General features: G+C 34.0%; 1 long non-coding RNA gene across 1 annotated transcript; it reads left to right on the top strand.

Moving 5' to 3' along the window:
- The first annotated feature begins 6,904 nt into the window (after positions 1 to 6,904).
- On the top strand, positions 6,905 to 9,436 carry LOC112754641 (uncharacterized). Its single transcript, XR_003178654.3, has 3 exons — positions 6,905 to 7,304; positions 8,574 to 8,663; positions 9,207 to 9,436. It is a non-coding gene; the product is annotated as an uncharacterized lncRNA (long non-coding RNA).
- The last annotated feature ends 829 nt before the right edge of the window (positions 9,437 to 10,265 follow it).

The raw sequence follows: 10,265 nt of genomic DNA, 5'->3' as shown, positions 1-10,265 counted from the left end.
CCCTGTGGTGAGTTTTGAGCTTGAGGACATGTCGGGCTGGCTACGTAACCAAGAGTTGATATCAACAGCCATAGGCACATATATCATGTGCATATTGTATGATTTTCTTGCTTGTGAACTATATGGGTTTGCCTACGTGATTATAATCTGCTATTTGTTATAATTGCTATCTGTATTACTTGTGAACCACTTGTGTTTGCCTTATTTTGCTTGTTTGTCTGTGCAACTCATAGGAGACGGAGGAACGGAGGAAAGGTGGAAAAGATTAGTGTGCAGGTTAAGTTTGGTTAGGTTGAGAACCTTTAGACAACGACCCTGATTCATGGTTTCTGTTTTAGTTCCTTAAGCTTTATATCTGAGTGTCGAAGTTCTAGGATTGCCTTTGGCTTTTCCGGGACCTTATTTATTATATATGTGCGTACCTTAACCATACTGAGAACCCTCGGTTCTCATCCCATACAATATTGTTATTTTTCAGATGCAGGTTGAGAAGTACCACTCTGTATTCTGGAGACTCTGATGAAGCGAAGAACTCTTGGGACTCAGGGGTGTATCTTGTTTATATTTATATATGTATATAGATTCTCCACCTTATATCTTATGTTTGTCCCTTGTTTATATATATATAAGTTCTAGCCGATTTATCTTCACGAACCGAGTTGGAAGCTTTGTTAATTATATTTTTGACACTTTCTTTTTATTATTCATACATATATCTTACGTTTCTTCGTACATAAGTTTCCGTTTATGTGAGTGATACGGCTTTTGTTTTAAACTTTCCTTCAAAGGCTCCTAGATATAAACCTTTTTCAACTATATTATATTATATATATTTAGAGGTCATAATACCTCACCACCTCAATTTTATGACTTAAGCATAAGACTCTGTATGGTAGGGTGTTACATTACTAACTACTAACATTTTGCTTCTCTCCGTTCTAGATCCTAACATTAGGAATTCAATCAATTCATGGCCATCAAATCTTAAGAAATATATACAAAATGCTTAAGAAGATTGTAGAGAATAATAATGAAGCAGTGAAAATTAGAGAAGAAAAAACCGAAAGGAGGTTCTTCTTTTCCTCCATTAGACTCACCTCAAAACAAAGAATTAAAAACCCAACCCTAGAATTTGTTGAAACGAGAGAGAGAGATTCAAGGAGCGGAGGAGCACGATCGAGAGCACCAGTGAGATTGAGAGTGAGAGTGCAAAGGGGAACGAGATTTGGAGTGAGATTGAGAGCGCTAGCAGGTTCTCCGATCCTGTAGTGAAAATTAGAGAAGAAATAACACGAAATGAGGTTCTTCTTCTCCTCCATTAGACTCACCTCAAAACAGAGAATAATAAATTCAACCCTAGAATTTGTTGAAACGAGAGAGAGATTCAAGGAGCAGAGGAGCACGATCGAGAGTGCCAGTGAGATTGAGAGAGAGAGAGAGAGAGAGAGAGAAAGAGAGAGAGAGAGAGAGAGAGAGAGAGAGAGAGCGAAGGAGAATGAGATTTGGAGTGAGATTGAGAGCGCTATCAGGTTCCCCGATCTTTCTTCCGTCCCAGCCATTAGGTTAGGTCTCCGATTTTGATTTCAAGTGTGTTGTAGGAATAGGTAACATTTTTGAAGTTTTTTAAAAAGTTATATTTATTTACTAACGTTTCACTATAAATGTTACTTTATATATAATTTTATAATAATCACTAACACTTTAACAAATATTAAGCAATAAATGTTACCAAATGTTCAAAATGTAGTAGTGACAACGAGCTGAGGAGGTAGAGGATTGATAAACCCCATTTTTAGGGTTTATCTTGTGCTTAATTTAGTGGATTTTATCCACTAAACTTACACTTATTCATATAATTCGTATGTTTTACATTTTCCTTCCTAATTTTGTGCTATGATTGAAAACATGCTTCTTTGGCCCTAAATTTGCTAACTTCGATCCTCTCTTATTACCATTCGATGCCTTGATATGTGTGTCAAGTGATTTTAGGGTTTATAGGGTAGGAATGGCTTAGAGGATGGAAAGGAAGCATGCAAAAGTGGAAGGAATACAAGAAATTGAAGGAATTGCTAAGCTGTCAAGGCTGACCTCTTCATACTAAATTGATCATAGCTTGAGCTACAGAGGTCCAAATGAGGCGGTTTTAGTTACGTTGGAAATCTAACATCTGAGGCTTCAAAATGATATACAATTTGCCATAGTTTCCATGCAGTTAGGCGACGCGCACGCGTAGGGCACACGTACGCATGACCTTGCAAAAGTTCATCGACGCGTACGAGTGGGCGACGCGTACACGTGACAGAGCCATGTGCTGGACGTATCAGAAATTGCTGGGGGAGATTTCTGGGCTATTTTTGGCCCAGTTTCAAGCCCAAAAAACACAGATTAGAGACTGCAGAGTGGGGGAATCAATCATTTTCATTCATTCATACAACATTCATTCACATACGTTTAGGTTTTAGATGTAGTTTTCTAGAGAGAGAGGCTCTCCCTCTCTCTAGGTTTTAGGATTCTTAGGTTTAGCTATTTTCAATTTTAGATTTCTACTCTATTTCAATTTAGTTTCTCTTCTACTCTTATTTGTTCTAGCATTCTAGTTTATTTATTTCCTTTGTTGATTACTTTATGTTCCCAATTTAGTTTATGGATTCTCATGTTAGATTTGATTTCTCTATTTAATGGAATTTGAGGTATTTTATATTTATGATTGCTTTCTTTAATTTGTGTTATTGATGCTTGCATTTGGTTGTTTGGATTTAATATTCCTTGCTAGTTTTTTATGCTTTTATGTTGTGCCTTCCAAGTGTTTGATAAAATGCTTGGGAGGGTTTTAAGTTAGATTTTTATATTCTTGGCTTTGGTTGAGTAATTGGAGACTCTTGAGTTATCAAACTCCTCTGTTCATTGATAATTGAAAGTTGCTAGTTGATTTGGATCCCTCTAAAGCTAGTCTTTCCTTAGGAGTTGACTAGGACTTGAGGAAACAAATTGATTCATCCACTTGACTTTCCTTCATAGTTAGAGGTTAACTAAGTGGGAGCAATAGACAATTCTCATCACAATTGATAAGGATAACTAGGATAGGACTTCTAATTTTCATACCTTGTCAAGAGCTTTCTTAGTTATTAATTTAATTTCTTGCCATTTTATTTCCTTGTTCCTTATTTCAAAACCTAAAAAGATACTATCTCATAACCAATTATAAGTAACATACCTCCCTGCAATTCCTTGAGAGACGATCCGAGATTTAAATACTTCGATTTATTTTATTGGGTTTGTTACTTGTGACAAACAAATTTTTTTGTATGAAAGGATTATTGTTGGTTTAGAAACTATACTTGCAACGAGAATTTATTGTGAAATTCTTTACTAGCAAAAATTCGTTCGTCAAGGATCGCGAGACAGGGTGCGATTCAAAAGTAGCAATGACGACAGGGGCAGGCCACGCACTACGAGGATAGGAGAAGCAGTGACAGCCAGGACAGAACCAACAACGACCACGCATGCCGAGATGGTGGGTTGGGGCTCGATGGTACGATGAGGGCTGCGTGAAGTTCTAGGATTATAGCTAACATAAGATGATGAATGGTGGGTTATGGTGATGGGTTAGGGCTCGCTAAAGGGAGGGAAAAGGAACGAGCAGGAAGCCTGTGGTAGGGCTCTGATTATTTTTTTTTGGGTTTTTCTTTAGGTTTAAAAAAAATATTATATGTTAAATTTTAGAGCGAGAATTGAATGAAACAAAAACTAATATTTGTTTTAAATTTATTTTTTTTATAAATAATATTTGTTAAATTATTTAAACAATATTAAAAAATTATTTTTAATAAAAAAATTGATGTAATGATTATAAAACTATTCTTTAAAATAGTAAAAAAGAACCGTTTTATTTTGTTGCTATAACGTAGGAAAAAATTAAACTTCAACAGCAATATTGTAAAAACCGTTCTCTAAGACCATCTAATAAAGCAGTTTTAAAATGTTACAATATTGGCAATGATTTTTATGCTATCTTTTATATAAATATTTAAATAATAATAAAAAATCGTTGCCTAAAAATAAATCATTGTAACGATTATAAAACCGTTCTTTAAAATAGACAAAGAAAATAATTTTATTTTATTGTTATAACATAGTGAAAAATTAAACTTCAATAATAATATTTAAAAAATCGTTGTCTAAAACTATTTAAAAAAATAATTTTAAAATATTATAAATTTTGGCGTTACTAAAACCTATATGTATAATAATATTACCATAAAAAATATTAGTATATAATATTAAAAAAATTTAAATATTTTTAAAATATTAATATTTTAATAATTTAATTATATATTAAAAACATATATAATATATATTAATTAAAATCAATAATTGATCTAAGAACAGTTGAAAATTTTCCAATAATATTATCTAATGTTAGATAAAGGGCATGTAATTTGCACTAGCTTTATATGAAATTGATATGAATGATAACGATGAAAAAGGAATCAAGTGGCGGAAGAAAGCAGACAAAACTTCTGAACGAAATTATGGGTGCACTCCCAAGTATATTTAATTTTTTATTAAAAATAAAAAATTACACAACTTAAATATTAAAATAAAAATATTATAGAATTCATCGAATCTATTTGTCAGTAAAAATGACCACATACACACAAGTGCGTACAAGCTTATGGAAAATTTATTCTACTCCTTATTTATATTAAGATTACTTCTAGAAAAGAGTAAATTATCAATTATATTTGTGAATTTGTAAAACACTGATAATAATAATTTTAATATTTATTAACGATAATTATATTTTTAAAAATTTTAAAAATGTAATAAATCTGTTCAATCGTAAAGAGAGTTTTTTTTTTTTTTTGTTAAACAGAATTTGATGATGTGGCAGACAAAATTTCTACGTAGTATTCGTTAAGGGCTTTAATTCCATTTTTCTTTTATCCCTAATTCATGAAATCCTAATTGTTCAATTCCAAGTAAATGACGAGACTAACCTTAAATGAAACAATCTATTTAATTATGACTATTTAGGACGTGAAAAACTGAAGAATTTCTTAGTGTTGGTCTCTATTTCTCTTCGTCTCGTGTGTCTCTGTATTCGCCTCTTGAAATTGTTAACATCACATGCAATCTCATGTTTGGCATTGATACTCAGTGAAAAAATCTCCATTGAACAATGAAGGTTTCGGTAAGCATTTTATGTTTCCGTTCTTCTTGTTATCAGTTCGTTGGAGTTTGCATATTGTTGGTGATGACGTGAATTTTTTTTTTTTTAAAATGGCAGTTCGATAATGGGTGTCTTGATGTGTTGATTTATCTGATTGTAACTTATTTAATGATTTTTGTTAGATGGCAACTCATATCACGTTTGTATATCACTATCGGGGTTGGTTAGAGAAGGATGCGGATGGTGTGGTGAGGTATGACAGTGGTTTAGTGAGTATCATCGACAGGGTGCATGTTGATACATGTAATCTGTTCCTTGTTGAAGGTTTGTTTCTGGATTTAGGTTATACTAGGTATAATGAAGTGTATTGGTTAGAGGCAGGAATGGATTTAGCTAATGGGTTACGGGTGCTGAGAAGGGATGCCGATGTGGTTAAGTTGTGTGATGTTGCACTGAAGAATGAAAACAGGGTCCACTTATATTTTGAGCATCTTGTTGAAGCCGATTCAGATTTAGTTGATGAAGTTGAGGGACCTCCTTCAGAAGATCAGCAAAATCATGACCAGGATCTCCCAGAGCATGAGGAACATGGAGGACCAAATGATATAGAATTATAGGGAGCTCCTTCAGAAAATCAGAAAATCATCAAAATGATCTCCCACAGTACGAGGAGCAACAGCAACAGGAGGGTGAATCAATGTTGAGTAAAGGGGGGGATGATCAGAGAAAGATGACGTAGCTATTGATAACGTACCTATTCAAAATCAAGCTGCAACAGTTGAAAACGAAAAACCCAATTTAGGAGACAACTATGAGACACATGTTGAAGGCGAAGAGGGGCAATCTCATCCTGAAAAAGCTGATGGCCGGAGAAGAAAACACAGGAAGAATCATGGAAGGCCCCAACCATTTGGTAGAGCACAACCTACCCCACAGAACAATGGTGACGAACATGCAGGTTAGTATATTTATTGTATATTTTTGTTAGTTAAAACATGCAATTATTCACAATTAAAACATGCAGGTTAGTACATATATCAATCAATACTGTTTATAGTAACGTGACATGTGGTACTTAGAGTTAATTTTTTGTAGGCCAATGACATGTGGTATTTAGGATTTATCTTTCTCGTGAATTGGGGAAAACGTTCTCCCTCATCTCCATATAAAGGAGAAACGTGATTGAAGCCCTTAACGGATGCCACGTTGGAATTCCGTCTGCCACATCACCAAGCTCCGTTTAATGGAGAAGGGCTCTTTTTACGGTTGGGCAGATTTGTTGCGTTTTTAAAATTTTCGAAGATATAATTATCGTTAACAAATATTAGGGTTATTATTGTCAGCGTTTTACAAATTTGGGGGCATAATTGATAATTTGCTCTCTAGAAAAAATAAAGATTTTTTTGTAAGATTACTCGTATTTTTCTTATAAGTTTAATTTCTTTTATCTTCTGGTCTCTGCCCGAAAACAATGCGTACGGACTATTCAAATTATGCAACTCCAATTACCCAAATGCAATACAATCGTCTAATAAATATTTAAAACTTCCATAAAAATGCATAAAATATCTTTTTATAAAGACGCTTATATATTATTATATTATTAAACATTTTAATGAATCGATTTTTTTTAACTAACCAAAATAAACTCAATTTTTTTATAATAATAATAAACTTAATTATTATCAGATCCGGTCAAACCCACTAATTTACATGACTAGAAACTGAACCATGATTTTTCTTTTTGGGTTTTTTCACTTCCACAAAACGCCATGGTTTTGCAATCCTAAACTCTCAAACTCCTCCCTCAACCTTACTATATTGAACCTCGAGCTCCTCCCTCGAGCTCTGATCCCTGTAACTGCTGTCGTATCCAAACTCCCACCCTCTCTCAGCTCCGGTATCTCTCACTGTCTCTGGTGTCGCCATCAAGCTCGGCGTCGCTCTCTCGGATCGGGTCTCTCTCACGGTCTCGCGTGGTTTTCTTGCCCTCGTCGTCGCTGGCGGCAGACGCAGCAGGTATCGGGATTGGTCTTCCTCGCTCCTTGTCTCATCACTGTGTCGCAGTCAGTCCCACGCTTTCGTTCTACTCGCAGTGGTCTATGCCCCCCTCTGGCCACAATTCCTCTTGGTATGTTGCAGTTCCTCTCCATGACTTTATTTTAATTTATCAATTTCTGCTTTAAGGTGGCTTGTTGTGGTTATTTCTAGAGATCCTTTAGTTGGGGCTTGTCGTTTTATTTTGGGGGTTAGGGATAGATTCTGATTCAAAGCAACTCCACTATTTTGATGAAGCTGCAGTGTATATTTCAAAAATTGATGCCGTCCTCATTCTAATACCTTAGTCCTTGAAATGTATTGAATAATTCAAAGATTTTTATTTCAAAATTCTTAAGAACACTAGTTAGCAAAATTCTTAGATGTCTCTGATTTTTCCCCATTGAGTATAAGAACTCTGACCCCTAAGGCTTTGTTGTTGTTGAGTATAAGAACTCACTTTAAGATAAAATTAAAAAAAATAAAAAATCCCTGGTATCATATTAGAGTGGCCGCTTTCTAGGGTGTCCCGTTTACCTTTTCTTTGTTTCCCATTAATTACATTCATCCAATTGAATCTGGAAATAACCATTAAACATATGCATTCTGAAATATAAAGCTTATTTTCCATTTCGATCTGCAGTTAGGAAATGATGTTGAGGAGTAATTCTTAAAAGTGAGCAACGTATGAACCAGAAAATTTTGCCTAGATACTCTGTATGCTACTAATATTTTAGTAGCAAATCCCTTCCTTTAACTTTATTCTCTTTAACCATCCTCCTTTTGTTTTGTGGGCTGTTTTTTGACTTTTGCTATTTGTGTAGCATTACTCCTCATTGAATGTGCTATTGCTGTTTTCAGTTTTCTCTATTATTTTACTTTTGATCTAAATAATTGAGATGTTAAATTGTAGACACAAGACCATCTTAGAGTTCATTTGTTTTTTAAGTCTTCCTAAGAAAAGTAAGAATTTGGCTTCTTTCTTTTCTTAAGTTACTTTTAGCAAAAGTGCTTCACAAAGTCAAATTCCTCCCCCTCACTTTTATTTTATTAGGAAAAAAATGTAAATCAAACACACTTATTCTTATGCTGGCAGCACCTTAGAATTTCTCTTTGTATATTATGTCAATTGTGGAGCAACATATGACACGTAAAAAAAGTGTGTCAGCATTTACAAGTTTTTTAGCGAGTCCCATTTAAAATGGAAGGCCCAGAGGTATAACTCATTTGATGGTTGATATGCTGTGCTGTGTAGTAATTTTTATTTACTAGCCTTTTTGTTCACAATCAGATTTTATAGAATAAATTTGAAGATTATTTTACATTTAGCTTCCAGAAAGCCAAAATTCACTTTTTTCCATAGGTGATATATGTTGGAGATCATATTTTTAGCGACCTGAGAGGTCTCTCAAAGGCAGGTCGGCGCACAGCTGCTATCATCCATGAACTAGAGGTATATCTGCTATGTAATTCATTTTTCATGTAGATATTTTAATATCCTATCATTATTTTCAGAACCCCTGCAAGTTACAGTTACCAAAAAGATTAGTATAATTAAGTTTGACAATTACCATTTTTTGTATAGTGACTCTATTCCTGAGGAATACTTTTTGAGTTTATATATTTCTTCTTGAGGTATTGATGCATGGCATAGTAAAATTAAGAAGAATGGACATTTATATGGGGTGTTTCATTAATAATGCAGAATGAAATACGAATACAAAATGGAGATAATTACCGTTGGGGACACGTATTTTTCAGACTTGGTTACTATTGAGTATTGACTTTATTTCTTGTGTTTCAGTCTTTTTAGGATATATAACTAAGAAAAGGTAGTAATGAATCGTCTTGTCTCTTATGGTTATGACAGAAAGGTCCATAATTCGAAACATGGATATGATTCACAAGAGAGTGCTATATAAGATTTACAATGTGAGTTTAATTGCTTTTCTTCATCTAAATCTTGAATCTCCTAACATTTTATGCTTCTATGCAGGCCAAGTTTCATATAATACAAGAATTACTAGGTAAGTTGCATGCAACTGCGGCTAATAGCATGGGAACCTCGTCTTGCAATTTACTTCTGGAAGAACTCAATGGGGAAAGACAACTGCTGTCGATCCACATTATGCAACTGTTGTTTATGGTTGATGAAAATTCATATCAGCACTTTATTGTTTAAATGGATTGGATGTTCCATCATTAACATGTCATTCATTTTTTCTATGATTGCAACTCGTAGAAGGCAACTGCTGTCGATCCACAGGAACTTGCCTTCAATAATCATTGACCAGAAGTTCAGTATCAAGTCCTAGTACGATTTAAAAAAGACGATTTCACTTGTGGATTATAGCATGGGTTAACTTATGAGGGGTCTTTTGTCGTGTAGTAACTAAATCCTTGCATATTCTGACATGGTTAAGGCTTTGGGTCAGCTAATGCTTATTTATATACTCACTGAGTCTGAAATGTTGCTGCAAATTGCAACATATATTAGTCGTAAAAAATGCGGATATGTTCAACTCTTAATCTGCTAAATCTCTTGTAAATTTTCATAAATAAAAACTTAACATCTAAGAAAAAGCTTATGAAGTTGTATCCTCATTACAGGAACTAGGAAACATGCGAAAAAAACTCATACAAAAAATGCATTCCTTGTTTGATATTTTATAATGAACCATTCAATTGCACATTATTTTTTGAGCAATGCTTGTAACTCTTATGCTAACTAAAACACCCCTGGCTTGCTGATGGGAACAGAAATTTGTACATCAGAGGAGACAGGAGTGCTTGGCTGTTATATAGCTAGCTTTTATGCCTCTTGTAGTGAGCAAAACATACAATTAAATGTAAAACATTGATAAAATTCAACAATCACTCACAAAAGGCAAAGTTTGAACATCTATGTGCAACTGATTTATTTTGAAGCCTGAAAATTGGGATGCCTTCAAGTTTTAATGTGTGAAAGTTCTTTGTGTAAACAAAGTTCCTCATAGTCGAAAGAGGTGTGTGTATGTGTTGTTATTGTTTAATCAATTGGAGCAATCATATTTAA

The sequence above is a fragment of the Arachis hypogaea genome, chromosome 16, assembly GCF_003086295.3.
Source record: "Arachis hypogaea cultivar Tifrunner chromosome 16, arahy.Tifrunner.gnm2.J5K5, whole genome shotgun sequence".
In the NCBI taxonomy this organism is placed as follows: domain Eukaryota; kingdom Viridiplantae; phylum Streptophyta; class Magnoliopsida; order Fabales; family Fabaceae; genus Arachis; species Arachis hypogaea.
Note: the sequence above shows the minus strand (reverse complement) of the source record. Positions and strands in the feature narration are given on the sequence as shown.